Source organism: Dermacentor albipictus, chromosome 3 (genome assembly GCF_038994185.2).
Source record: "Dermacentor albipictus isolate Rhodes 1998 colony chromosome 3, USDA_Dalb.pri_finalv2, whole genome shotgun sequence".
Lineage (NCBI taxonomy): Eukaryota > Metazoa > Arthropoda > Arachnida > Ixodida > Ixodidae > Dermacentor > Dermacentor albipictus.
The window spans coordinates 28647657-28662851 of NC_091823.1; the positions used below are offsets into that span (position 1 = coordinate 28647657).

Consider the following 15195-nt stretch of genomic DNA (forward strand, 5'->3'; position numbering starts at 1 on the left):
CCCTGCCATTTGCGTGCATGGTGGCATTAGGATCTGTAGGGCTTAACTACTATGGTTGCCATGTTTTGATATTTTGAAGGCTTCTTAAATGTTAGAATTTCGGCTTTGTGTCAATTCTGCAAGTATAATAGGCTATCTGAGTTGTCGATTTGCTTGCCAAGCTTAATGGCTCTTGCCAAGACAGTCATGTTTATCACTGTAGCGCTATCACTTAAACGTATCTCTTCCGCGCCATGTTAAGAAAACAGTACGTCTACACTCGACTCAACAACTCGAAGTCATCTCTCCCGCCAGAAGTGACAGGTGGGGCCGTGCGCCTAGCAGCGACCAAATCCAGCCGCACTTCGGCTGCTTCTTGGCTCTTTCTCTCGCACGTACTCTATGCTAATTACACTTACTTCCTCATTAGTCTTCCTTTTCTCTTTCTTTGTTTTTTCTTAATTTATTTTCTGTTACTTTCAAATATTTGATACTGGTTTCAAAGTTCGCGTGCTGTCAGCCTTGTCGAAATAGTCCTTTGCCGAAGACCTGCAGACGGAATTTCAGACAGCCATTCAGATGGATGCTAAATTTATCTACGTGTGGTAAAAAATGATGCCGTAGCAGTCGTCTACTGCTTCTGTTATAGGCTAGATGCTTCTTTAGGACCTTAAACTGTAGCATAAATAATGTTTTCATCTGTTCACTCTATAGGAAAGCATTCACATTAGTATATAATGTGCGACCAGCTGGCTGCTCTTGCATAAGAAAAAAAAGAATGCCGGCTTGTTCTCGTTGTTCCATGTCACCTGCTGGCACACAAGAAAGCTTGGGTGTGTGTACTGGGCGTACGCATTAACTTAATAGAAACAAAGGGAACATGCGAACTCAGACATACCATTCAGTGCTTCAGCATATCCGGTTCACGATGGCTGAAATGCTAAGGTTCTATAAACACCCCATTTTTTGAAAAAAAAAAAGAAAGGAACGCTTAGCAAAGCCTCCTTTCACTTCGCAAAAAAAAAAAAAAATCAACTATGACAACGACCACAAATTTAAAGCAAGTGCTTCGAAAAGGCTAGATCGTGCCGGTGACCGGTGGACTGAGGCTTATGGATGACTACCACATTCTTCATTCTCTCTCATTCCATGAAATTATTGTGATTGACTGTGTACGGCAACTTGTGGTATCTGACGGGAGAAATGAACTTTCACCACTGTAACAATGTCTACACCGTCAAAGGTGTTTTCTTGTGGCACTGCATACTCTTAAGCAAATGTACACCCTTTGGGGTGTATATTTGCCACACAATGATAATCGTCATCTGTTTTGCTTGCGTTTCCTTCCTTGAAAACACTGCACTCGCTACTTTCCTGTCGAGAAGGCTCTGTCATGCTGATAACGGGCATATCGTTCGTGAATTGAAAGTGCCGGGCTCGCCGCGTTAAAGAATGGAAATGCTGACAAAGAGAGATGACGATTATAGTTGTGTGGCAATAGGGTGTAATTTTGCTTGAGAGTGCACTTTAAGAAATGTTTACACCCTTTGAGTCGTATCTTGCCACATAGTATTGCAGACAGGAGAGTACAGCGGGCGCGGCATTTTCAAGAAAGGAAACGCAAGCAAGGCACATGACGATTATTGTTGTGTGGAAGATATACACCGCAAAGGGTGTAAACGTTTTTTAGAGTGTAGGGCCTTGGCAAAATTTATAGAGGACGACTGACAAGAGACGCAGTTGACAACTATATGTTCAATCATTCTGACAGCCTTGGGCGCACAAAAATATCCGACAGGACACTTTCATATCTGTGCCTGTGAAGTTATCTTGCCAGATATTTATGTGCGCCCAAGGATGTCATAATAATAACATAGTTTTGATCTACGTCTTTTTTCATCGCGCGTTTAGTTAAAGCTACGTTGTCGTCCTCTATAAACTTTTGTAAGGCCCTAAGGCGACAAGAAAACATCCGTAAGGGGTTAAATATTTTTACAGTGCCCGCCATTTCCTGCGGTTTAGTCATAGTTGGCGTTTCCTTCTTGTGAAGCATCTAATCTATCGCTCACCATAGAGAAACGCATACACCTGGGTGGAATTTTCTGGCGTACCCTGTAAGCCTTTATACGACTTGGATAGAGAGAAATGAGATAAATAAGGCAGGGAAGTCTAGCTGAGGAGTGGCTTTGGTTTGCTACGCTACGTTGGGGTTTACGCGTTTCCTTTCATTTATCTGCTATCCTTTCGATATTTTTTAAACGGCCTTCACATGAGCTACGCTTCACAGCCTCTATTCCGGGGCTTCGAAAGCACAAAGAAAGCTACGAAATATTTAATATACAAGTTCGGAAGTTTCACGGGCCACAGCCACAGTCTTATTATGAGGCAAGCCGAAATGGGGGACGCCGGTTCAATTTTGACCACTTTGGTTTCTTAACGTCCGCCCAATACACAACACATGCATGTTTTTGCATTCGATCCCCATCGAAATTCGGCCGCCGCAGCAGGGTCCGAACACCCGACCTCGCGCTAAGCAGCACAACGCCATATCCACTGAGCTACAGCGACGGGTCGCACAATCCACACCAGGATATGTTGCTTTGAGTAAAGCTATGTTCACACTACGGTCGTAACGCGCGTAACAGCTCTTTCGGCGTATCGAACGTAACGGCTGTAAAAAATGTTACGGCGGTTAAGCCGGCACCTTTGTTCACATTTACTGCTGCGTAAATTACGGCTTTTACAACAGGCCAATCAAACTTGGAGATGCAGAATCGACGTCACCAGCGGTCCAATATGATTCCTGTCAACATGCGAGCGCTGGCCGAGATCGAAGAAATTCACACTCAAAACAAACTTATAGTCATGTATTCAGTCGCCCAAAGACGACGGAGGCGACGCAGAAGGGTTTGGGTGCGGCAAGTATTTCTCGATAGGGCCGTAGACGGCGACTTTCACAACCTTTTCGCCAAGCTCCGAGTTAACGCTGCGATGTTTCATAACTTCATGCGCATGTTGCCCCCGCAGTTCCGCTTCTTTGAAAACCTAGTGAGACCACTCATCGAAGTTCGGAGCATGCACCTCCGGCCATCGATTTCCTCAGCGGATAAACCACATGAACTGAAAACAGTCTCGCAAGGCGCACTGCACAAACTTTCACGAACACAGCCAACCTAATCGTGCGCACGGAATGGCGGAATGGCACTTCCCGCGCCCGGAGTTGTCTGCAGACGGGAGGACGGAAGTGTCGTCACCGGTTGTTGAAAACCGAAGGCTTATCGGTCATTGGCTGTGCCGCAACGGTCGTAATATAACAGTCGTAAATGTTGCCGACCCTTTAACACTCTCAACCACGATTTTCGCGTGAATTGCGCACGTTGGTAGCTTTACGTTCGCAGTGTGAACTAGACGCATACGCTTGTTGCGCTTCCGCTTACGCATGTTACGAAAAATCGGCGCCTTACGAACGTAGTCTGAACATAGCATAAGGAAACAATAAATAAATTCTGCCAGTTTGTCACAGCCGCAAAATGTCAACGCGTTTAACGTCGCGCGACAGCTCAGAAATGTGGCCGTCGTCCTTTCCACCTGTTTACCAATTCCCGCTTTCGAGGGTGGCTCGATTACCTCCCTCGCGCTTCAGCGGAAACGCCGGATGCATCCGTGCCAGCCGCCTCCTCAGAGCACGAACAGACAGGCACACCGACAAGCCGGCGAGCCTCAGTGGGAGCTACGGCGCTCTCCGTGCACTAACATTACGTGTGCCGTGGGCGTGAGCAGCGAGGCTCGGAGGGCCCCGAGCGGTCACCGGGGGGCCGTAGTGGCGTCGCGTCTCTCGCCGCGAGCCGCAGCTCTTATCCCCGGCCCCCCGAGCGCGCGCGCGGGGCCCGGCCTCGGCGTGCGTGTCGGTCGTATATGGCTGGCAGCGCGTGTCACCGAGAAAACGAGATCCGCCTTGGCGACAAGTCCGAGCCAAATGTCGTCTTGTCCGCAACGTCAGTCGTGCTCTGCCGCCACCGCGCCGATTCCAGTCGCGTTTGCTTTATGTCATGGCGTCGTTGCTCGCTTTCTTCGTGGCTTCCCTTCTGCCTTGTCTTCTCGCTCGTCCCTTCTGAATTCCTTACCTCCTCTTTTCTTTTTTTTTCTTTTTACCCTCCTGTCCCCTGCAACCCGCCTTTGCCGTGGCCAGCGTTCAGCCGAGAAGAAAATGGTGTCCGGAGAGCCTGAAGCTGGCCGCAATGGGTAGAAGGCTGCTTGGCCTTACTTTAACCTAGATGCCGCCCGGTCGCATGCTGTTTCTTCGTTTTTTTTTTTTCGTTTTGAGGGCCTTGCTTGGATTCGTCTGTCCTTTTTACACACCACAGAATTTCTCCCCCGCTTTATTCTTGTTCTTTTTTCTTCCGCACGGTTCACGTCGCGCGCGAGCGAATCAATGTTGCGCTAGCGCCACATTTATTCTGTTTTTTCCGTTCCTTTTGGCTAGTTTAGGCAGCGGCAGCGCGTTCGGCTATAGCCTGGAAGCAGAGATTGCTCGACTTGGAAGGGAGAAGTTGCGTTTCGCTGACAAGTGTGTATACGAAGCTTGGCGGGGTTTGTTTTGGAAGACCGTGCGGCACTGGTTTCTGCTGCGGTCAGAGGCGTCACGCTGAAATGGAGCTGAGGCAGAGATGCGGGAGGGGGAGGAGGGTAAGAGAGGACAGGAATGGGAAGGAGGAGGACGGCAGCGCCAAGAAATTGCCGGCGAGGAACAATTGATTGCGCCAACTTGGATGACGGCGCGTTTCTGGTCAGATTCTATTTTCATTTTTATATGCGTGTGTGTGTGTGTTCTTCAAAGCAGACTGCCACTTGGCCATTGCGGGGGACATGAATGGAACGCCTGGACCGCAATGAGGATTTCGAGAAGCGTTCCCTTTAATGTACAACGACGGGGGTGAAGTCCGTCCCCACGGCAGTGGTTGATTTGTTTACTGGCTCATTTTGTGTAGAGAAACAAAACAGTTAACAAGAAATCAAAGTTCGAAAGACAGAGCACATATATGAACGTTACCTTGCAAAGACCAGCCAAACCATTTACTGTATGCAACAAATTTATCCGCTATATTTGTTGTATAACCTTGTGTAGATTCGCAAGGGGGATCTGTCAGTTGGCAGCAAAGTAAACGTGAAGTCGTCGCTTCAATACTACTTCAAGCATCGTTGACGGCAATTTAATGCTGATAGGATAGAAATGACCGCTCACTGAGACCCTGGTGATCGTTCGGAAGCCTGAGATGTTCTAAATTAGCCTATTTAAATCTTGAAATTCCTACTTCGGCACCCATGATAGCACTAGACAGCGCTGTGAAGTGTTGGTGCCAGTTAGCTAAATAGCCGGCCAGCTAGCAAGCTAGCCCGCCAACGGGTCAGTCATTTGATTAGGCGATGGAGCTTCCTATGAAATAAAATAGTATCCTATTTTGTGTCCTTTTAGCTTGCTATTACGCAGGAGTCAGAAAAGCTGTCAAATTCAGATGACCTAATCGAAATTGGACGAAGCGCGAGCAATCTTAGTAGTAAAAAAATGGCAACCAGAGCTCCAGTGTCTACCGCACCATCCTCTTCACTAAAGAGTGGTACAGCGTCCCCAGATGTGGTCAAGAAAATCCGTATTATAGTTTTCAAGTTTGTTGCCCACGACATTCGTGTAGTGTTAACTAACTTTCTGAGTCGTTATTAGTGCTAACCAACTACGTGCTCACTATAAATACTCAATGTTTCGTCCAATGCTTTCAATCGACTCGGCTGTCTAAGTGGAGCGGCACGCAACCACATATTAAAGCATACGGAAGCAGCTCTTCGAAATGTTGACCGATGGCACGTTGTATGTCCTGACCATACTTTATTAATCAAATTAGCCTCCTGGAAGTTCAGCTGACCGCTTAACCCTGTATTTGAAACACATCCTTGCGCTGTGCGATGCGCCCACTTGGAAGCTGCTAACTTGGCTAAACCCGACACACACCGTTCACAAGTACACTCACTCGCAGGCGTGCGCAGACATTTTCGGTCGCGACACTTAGGGACAATTCCGTGCGGCACTCGGACACGCTGCGGCATCGGCTGTCTCGGGTGCTGCTGTCATACGCGACCGTACACGGTCTGTTTTCTTAAAAGCATTAGGGCGTTTCTTTCACTTTCTACTAGAAAGGACCTGCCGTGGTGACGTAATGGCTACACCCGAGGGGGTGGGATCGAATCCCGGCCGCTGCGGTCGCTTTTTGATGGGAGCACAATGCAAAAGTTACCGTGTAGTTTTTGCACTGGGAAAAAAGAAAGAAGGAATACCAGGTGGTCAAAAATAATCCGGATACCATCACTTTGACGTGCCTCATATTCAGATCGTGGTGCTGGCACCTAAAACACTAGAATTATTATTTCTAATCACAAGGCATATATTGTGAGAAAATGTTGCCCCTTTTGGCGCTGATCATGTCTCCGACCAGTGGTGTTCATTCATACCGCGTGTCTTTCCTTTATTTAAGGTTACGCGCCTGTAGTTCTTCTAATGTCACGAACGACATGCAAGCAAGTATAGGAGTGGCATAGGGTTCTTGCCAGTAAAGTAGCGACTTCAGAGCGCTTTAGAGTAAGCAAATAAACGAGGTATCTATTACTGTTTACGGACAAAACAAGCCCCAAAGGATGTGAATAATGATGCAATTAGCATTCTGTAGGAACTTCATTCCCTTTGCGATATGTGTTCATATATTTATGTGTGCAGTACGTATGTATGTATAACCACCTTCACGCCGTTATTCAATGGAGCAAAAAAGGTACGTTAAAGGTTATTCGGAACTGGGTGGAATTGAGGCCGCGTAACACGGTTTCCTCAAGCACAGCAGCCCCACGCTTTAGAGCTGCCCCATGAGAGCGAATTCTCAGCATTTGTGCACACTAGCTAGCCGCGCATCTCGAAGGTAGCCCGCGGACTGTGCGCCGGCACCGCTAGATCGCGCAGCGTGTCCAGAAGGAAATACGAGAGAGGCGCCGGGCTGCGGTACTTGCCTCATACACGACGAATTTTGGTGGTGGACATTACTACGTGTTGCTACAGTGCTTAAATGCTGATCGCATCAACGTTCAAATTCATCATGGGATCGCTTCGACCGGTGTTTTTTGTTATATAGAGCGCAGCCCGGTAAAGTCGCGTTCGGAAAAGTGAGTTGCTTGCCGCTTGTTGTTTACTAAACAATGAATTTGCCATGTATATTGTATGTACCATTTGTTGCTTACGTCATAGTCTTCCTGTGGAAACGTTGCGTTATAAGTCCTGGTGCTTGTGTGAAAAGAGCATTTGATATGTAACCGTGAACCCTGAATGATGTATGACGGAACCACCCAAGAGATAAGGAGTAGCCGGCGCCTTAAATTGCGCGCCAACATCTCCTTATATCATGCCAATTAGAAAAAAAAGGCCGCGGGCAAACAGTCGCTATAAAGCGCCAGCTATCTTTATCTTCAAGAAATACGTAAACGACGAAGAAATGTTGAAAAACGAAACTAAGGAAATGAAAAAAAAGAAATAATGCAACAAAAAAGTCTGGGAGGAATTTTTTTCAGGATCACCTAACTCAGGCGTATCCTGCTGTGTTAGGATACGAATAGTCTTAAGCAGGAGACACACGGTACGATTCGGCGTCCGATCCGACGTGCGGCGCCGCGGCATGCGGCGCCGCACGTCGATGATTCGGGACACACGGTGCGTGCATCCGAAAGATTGAGCGGCGCGTAAGCTCCGCCCAGATCCAGCCCTCCAGCTTGACTTCAGAGCCACGTCGAGAAACGCAATATAAACAACTCTCCACAACACTGCGTCGCTTTACGCGAACACTGCCAATAACGTTATGCCCCTGCGAGTGACAGAACACTTCACGACGGCGCGTCGTCCACTGACGACTCCGCTAACAGCCAGCGATAGGGCAGGTAGGCCTAGCTAGGCAGACGCCGCGGCCGACGGCGCTTACGATCCAACCCGAGCTCGTCGAAGAGCGCTTATGTTTGCCAAAACAATTAGCACTGTACACTTAGGTCGCCCGTAATTAAATACAATTGGTTTACCCGACGCAGTCGTTGCGAAGGGCAAACGTGCAAGCAAAGTGAGCAGCCTCGCTCAGACGGTCGGTGTGTGCTGTCTGCCCGCGAAATGCCTTCGCGTCGCGTCTCCTGATCTCGCCAGTAGCTTAGTCCTAGTGTACTAGGCGTTGCTTTGAATAAGAGGCACACGTCGAGATAATTTTACTGAACTGGTAACTATTTCGTGTCGGAAACAAACTGCAGCAGGCAAGGAAAAAAAAAAACACTGCGAGAAACCGGCCAGCCAGCGCCGCCTCCGTGGAGGGAACGTCACCAGGGGCGTAGCCAGGGGGGGGGGGGGGGGGGGGGGGCTTATGGGGCTTCAGCCCCCCCCCCGAAATTTTTTCGTGCTGTCCATGCACCGCCGACCAAAGTGACCTCCGGCGCCGGAAATCACTCTGGATTTTGTCTAGAATGACTTTTTGACGCTCGAAAAGACATTTAACCGCGAAGATTGCAAACTCGGGCTGGATATCGTGGCAACGCCCATACACCGGAAGTCACATAACGCCAAGCAGTCCCATCCGAGCACAAAGTTTCGAGGGCGCTTTCATGGTGAGCGGGCTCGCCGCGGCATCTCACTGAGGCCACGGAATCTGTGGAGCGCATGGATATCAATTGCGAAACATTATGGGTATAAATCTCATAAGCTCTTGATGTGAAAGGTGCATTGACATTTCCAAAGTTGTGCTTTAGATTTTCAATTGCGGAACTTTGTGGGTTTAATGTTGTTATAAACATTTGACGCCAAATGTCTATTGACTTTTCTAAAGTCTTACATCGGAACATACAACGAGACAAGCCAAATCAACACACTAGCAGACGAGTTGACAAACAGGCAGCGAGGTCCAATGAGACGAAGCGTTCGGGTGGTTCATTTGTGCCGTCATGTCACATAAAAAAATATAAACATTTTTTTTAACCTACGCCAGAACATCCATGTCAAGACACTCAAGCCAGCCAAAGTAAATACGTTCTTATTTATTTTTTCTACTTTGACATTTATTCGCGAGGACACATTGAGCCTCTTCGATTTTTTTTTTTTGTTCTCGCTACCCTAACCGCGGGCTGCCAGAGCCAACCAGAGCGCATACGTTTTTCTCGTATGGCCCCGACCACCGTGCGGTACACTTTGGTGCGCGTTCGGTTTGCTCTGGCCGAGTGGATTTTCACCGGACAGAGTTTTGGACGTTTTCTGGCTAGCAGACGAGAAAAAAAAACAATGGTCGCTCGCCGCCATCACTGTGGGAACTCGAAGGATTGCACCGCATTCCTTGAGCGGAACCTTTCCGGAAAGTCTTCTTTCGCCGCTGTAGGATACTGAGCAGTATGCGTATGGTTCTCAGTGGACCAAGCGTCTCATGTTTTCTTCGGTATTCCTTCCGTAGCCCCATTAGGTGCCCGAAGTAGGCATTAGATTCTGGCCAAGATACTTTCCTATGCGTTTCTTTTTCATTTCGGTGCCTCCGCCTCACAGAAAAAAAATACATTGTTGTGGCGCAGCGAATTGTCGCATGGTGAAAGTTCGATTTTGATACTTCTTTTGCGGAAAGTAATGGGCGACGGGACGCTTCAGTTGCCGGATACGTTTATTATATTATTGCGAAAGCAATTATATGGACACTCCAGGCGCATTCCTGCCATCGCCCTCATGTTTCGTATAAAGTCCAAGGGTGATAACATCGTGACCGCGCGCTGCATGCTGTATGTGCGAGTGAAAGCGTAGGAGGGGAGGTGGAATGGGTGAGCCGACGATGGTGGCTCAGTCTTGTGTGCGCAAAGGAGAAAAGCGGGGAGCAAGCGCGCCGCCTTCCGTCGCGCGCAATACATCGGGGGGAGTGGATGGAATGGGGGCGGAATCTAGGATTCTGTGAATCTATGATTGTGCAACATGTTTATTTGCCTTGTTTGACGCATTATATACAGTTACTTCTTTATTACAGTATTATGTACGCATTATACAGTTATTACAGTTATACAGTTATTAGACGCATTATATACAGTTAACTTATACAGTTACATACATAGACTCATTGGAGACTTATACGTATACTTAAATATCTTGTTGCGAAGTTTTGTGTATACATGCAGTGAACTTTGTTTCCAGTGACACTTTTTTGTCCTTTATCAAGCAGTATTTTCGCATTTGCATATCCCATTGTATCTTTGCATTTCTAATGTACGAGGGCGAGTCAAACGAAAGTGAGCCTACCCTAACCACGCAATAATGGTTCGCTTCATTATCTGCGAGGCATGCGCGTAGGAGAACGGCATGTCTCATTTACAAAAGTGACACGCAGGTGTGAAGATAAATGTTCTTTAATGCTCTCATACACTGGGTTGAATATGGTTGCGTCACATAATGGACACTTCGAAAGTTGAACAACTCGGTGTCGCGAAGTTTTTGACAGCTGAAGGTGTTTCCAAAACAGAAATTAATCACCATATGACTGCCGTGTACGTTGAACACTGCATTTCATTGACCACTGTGAATCGTCGGAGCAAACGGTTCAAAGGACGTTGCAAAGACATTCCAAGACCGGGCCAAAACCATAGTGCAATCACCCCCCACACAATTTCAAAGGTTCATGAGCTGCTGAAACAAGAACGGAGGATAAGCATCGATGAACTGGCAGACCGTCTGAACATCAGTCACGGTTCGGTTCACGCCATAATTCATGAGCTTCTCGGCTATCGGCTCTTTGGTGCGCAATGGATCCCCAAGATTTTTATCCATCGCGAGAAGACGAACAAGTTTCGCGCTGCCTTGACTCATCTGATCGGGTATCACAATGAGCATGGCGACTTCTTGTTTGCAACTGTGATCGGAGACGAACCTTGGTGCCACTACTACGAGCCTGAAACACGACGGCAAAGCTTACAGCGGAAACATTCGAATTTACCACGCCCAAAGAACGTAAAGGCCATCATTTCCGCTGGAAAGGTGTTGTTGACTTTTTTTTTTCGATCGACAGGGTCCATTACTGATAGAATTTGCTAAATCTTGAGAGGCTATCAATTGTTTCCGATATTGTGAAACGCCAGAACGGCAGCGTGTCGCAACCAAGAACGAACAACGTGGAAAATTGACGAATGGGGTCATCTTGCTCCACGACAATGCCTGTCCCCACGTCGCTTATGTGGTTAATACAAAACTGGCAAAGTTCAAGTGGGAAACGCTGCAACATCCGCCATACAGCTCAGACCTGTCACCTTGCGACTTCTACATTTTGGGGCAACCGAAAAAACAGCTCAAGGGAACCAGATACAGACTTTTTGAAGCAGCAACCCAAGGAGTTTTATAAGACGGGAATCACGCAACTCGTTAGTCAATAGGACAAATGTCTAAATTCTCATGAAGACTACTTTTAAATAAAGTACCCCGTTGTTGGCTCATTCATTTGACTTGCCCTCATATATCTTCCAGAACTCCTGCTTTTTATGCGTGCTCTCTGTCGCGACTATAACTTCGGTGCAATTACTCACGATACACGACAAGGGACAGCTACTCCTGCGTAATACAATGGAGCAAACGACAGCGTCATCGAGATTTTTCACTGGCCATTGCATATATACAAGAATGTAAGCACGGTTCTTGAATGACAAAGTTTCATTAAGATATTTGTCCTCAACTTGTTCAGTTCATTGCCTTTTAATTTTTCATATCAGCGGCATGCACTGCTTTCCTGGTTTCGAACTGATATAGTTCTAAAGTTCGTGTGATATTTTCTTTACTTAATAAATAGACAAAAAACATGGAAGCATTGACGTCAGTTATGTTGGGCACAATTTTTGGCACATACGAGTATAATATTTTATGAAAAAAATACATATTTTACTTGTATTTACAGAGCGTAGCTTTCAAGAATTCGTTTGCAGCATCTTTGGCAATGACAATGCAGTTATTATTCATGTATTTTATCCCTCGATAAATTGTTTAAGAGGAAGCTTTAGCTCGGGCCCAATCCGACGCGGCCTATTCAAATACTTCTAAAACGCAGAAACGCTTTTCTGAGATAATCCTGCTAATCGCTTTTATCGAAATTGGTTGCATTTGAGAGAGAAAGTTAAATCCTAGTGTCTGTTGGAAACAGAACTTCGATTTAGGGCCTGAATTTTGTTTAAAATATTTTGGAAAATTTGAAAGTTTGAAAAAATAGAAGCACGGCGTTTACAAACTAATAGCTATGCATGAAGAACAGATATTGTGGTTCTGTAAACGGCATTTATTATGACAGTCAAAGCGGACAAGTTTGCTGTGTAAATTTGTATCTTACGGGAATTGGTTACGTTGTGTACAAGGTTTCTGCAAAAGCCGTATTTCCACAATACTAAATTTTTTTTTACATTCATGTGTAACATATTTATTTTGTCCGCTGTAGATGTACTATTAGATGCAATTCACAGAATTGTGATATCATTTTTCATTGTTGAGTCACGGAGTTTTAAACTTGATAGTTTCGTTTGCCGAAAATTTTCAATTTTGGCCAATTTTTAATAAATAATTGACCTCCTAAATGAAAAATTCGAAGCCAGTAGTCACTAGAATTAAACTTTTTCTTTTAAATGCCACAAACCTCCTCAAATTTGCTGAAGTGGTTGCAGGGAAAAACGTGCAGCTACATATACACACACACACACACACACACACACACACACACATATATATATATATATATATATATATATATATATATATATATATATTGGGCCAGTGGCGTAGCCCCCCCCGAACAAAATTTCTGGCTACGCCACTGAACGTCACATGCCAGCCGCGCTGTCATTGGCTGCGGCAAGACGACGCTGCGGTTGTCGGACACGTCGGACGATGAAAATCTGCCCGGTTTGTCGCACGCCGGGACGTCCGATCCGGCGCTTCGGCACGGCAAAACACCTCGATTCCGGCTGCCGTTCCGGCGCGTCGGACGCCGGATCGGACACCAAATCGGACCGTGTGTCTCCCGCTTTAGCGAGCTGTATCGGGGGCATGCGAATGCCCAATTACAACGTGCGCAACCAGTACAGTATCTGTCTGTACAGTCACGATAAAAAAAAAAGATACAAAAAAAGAAACCTTGCACACAGCGAAGATTAAAGCGCATAAGAAAATTCAGAGAAGAGGCCCGAAAGGGGACAACGCAGTGCTCAGGTCAGGCGACTGAGTGACACTCAATTTCGAAGCATCTTTCTTTCTTTCTTTCTGAATATTGTTTTTTGAAAGTTTTGACAAAGCGCAGTCATTGCTATACGACAGCGCTGCAGGGAATGAGCGGGCCGCAATCGTGGCGACGAAGCGCGCGTTTTTCTCGCCCGCCACTCTGGCTTCCTTTGTTTGCCCTCATCGCTAAGCCTCGGGCTAACGCGACGAGTCGTTCTCTGTTTCACGCCAGCCAGGGTTGACTCGTTCTGGCGGGCCGGCGTACACGGGACCCATCGTCCCCGGCATCCAAGCTTGGCAGCTTCCCGCTGCGCATCTCGGCCCGGCTGCATTTGTTTTTCTGTTATTGTTGTTGTTGTTGTTCTTGTCTGTCTCGAACCACGCTCAGCTAGCGCGTATGTGGTGCGGAGTGCGAGAGCTGCGAACAAATAACGCCCCGTGTACTCCCCCTTCCACTCCCCCCTGTTTTTTTTTATTTTTGTTTTCGTGAGACGCGGGTTAATAAAAGCACGCCTGCCTGAGCTGCCTGCCAGACTCGCACCGAATGAACGCGATGCGCCCCTTTTGTTGTTGTTTTTATTTTTTTTTTATTTGTTTGTTTCTTGCGCGTGCTGCAAAAAACTCTCTCGTCTTGTCGCCGGGTTCGCCCAGCCGTACGTTCCGTCGACAAGCTGTTGCTCCCGACTCCTTGGATCCTCTTCCGCATCGATAACTCGCAGGATTCTGAGCTCGGTTCTCGTCTTTAAATTGGGGGAACAAAACTCTTCTCCCGCCCTTCTTTGTTCTTGTTTATTTGTTTTTCTTGTTTTTTTTTTCCTTACAGCCTCTGCATCTTTCGTGACGCCGGTACACGGAGAGACACGAAGACTCTCGCGCACGCTTCAGCCTTTAACAGCGGCAGGGAGTTGTTCTTCAGGGCATATGCTGACGCTCAGGAACCGGGTTTCGTGTAAAACATTAATGCTTCCAAGAGTGCAGCAACCCGGAAAGAAAAAAAAATTCTTCCAGCATAATCGGCTCGACGAAGATTGCGGGGCATTTGCACTTGGCGGCGCGTTGTAAGCCCTGACAAACCTTACTACTCTTCCTTTTCAGCTATTTACAGTACGCACCACATGTTAGGTTGGAGGTGGTGAGGAACATGCAGCGGTGCCAATGAAGGCGGCAGAAAGTTAAGGGAAAGTTGGGAGGCTTGGGAGTGTAGCTTCACGCGCGGCAAGACTTTGTCTGACGCCTTGCACGAGGCAAAGGCACAGACGCACTGAGTCGTATGTGAAGAGAAAAGCGAGAAGGAACATGGGTTTCATCTTCGCGTTAACTTTACAGAAACGCGTCACTACTGAAGGGAAGATAAGTTCACCCTTAAGAAGTACCAATAAAATGGAATTAGCTATCCGAGATACGTACTCCTTACCAAATGACTCTGGCCACAAGGAAACTAAGGATTATCACCGGGAAAGATCTCTGCCGCCTACACATGTAAACGTTTGGGTTTGCAGCCAAACACAATAACATTGGGCAGCTTAAAACAAAGCCCTCAGGAAATTGGTGGGCAAATCATGATACCGAGGCATTGTTTATTATAATGTAGATGGTTTAGAGAGAGAGAAAAGGAAGGAAACGCAAAGGACGCCAGACTAGAGGTACGTCCAGCTTGCTACCGAATGCAGGGGAAAGGGGATCAGGAATGTAAAGAAGAAAAATTAAGAAACAAATAAAGAAAAATAAAGAAATATAAATAAAGAAAAGAAAGCATTGATGGTGTCGTGTCGTCCGGAGGAACACATCAAAACTGTAGACCCTAACCGAAGTCCGCCGACCTGAGGAGCTGCAGCAATGGGTTATGGCCGGTCTTACGAGACATGTGGCCACGATTCAAATACTTTGGTCACCGTGGATGATCTTGAATCGAGCAGATCTAACGTGGTGCACAGTAGAAAGCA

General features: G+C 46.9%; 1 protein-coding gene across 3 annotated transcripts in view; it reads left to right on the forward strand.

The window, feature by feature from the left end:
- Nucleotides 1-15195, forward strand: part of LOC135921684 (cell adhesion molecule Dscam1-like) — a 331909-nt gene that overhangs the window by 160138 nt on the left and 156576 nt on the right. The window lies entirely within an intron of this gene.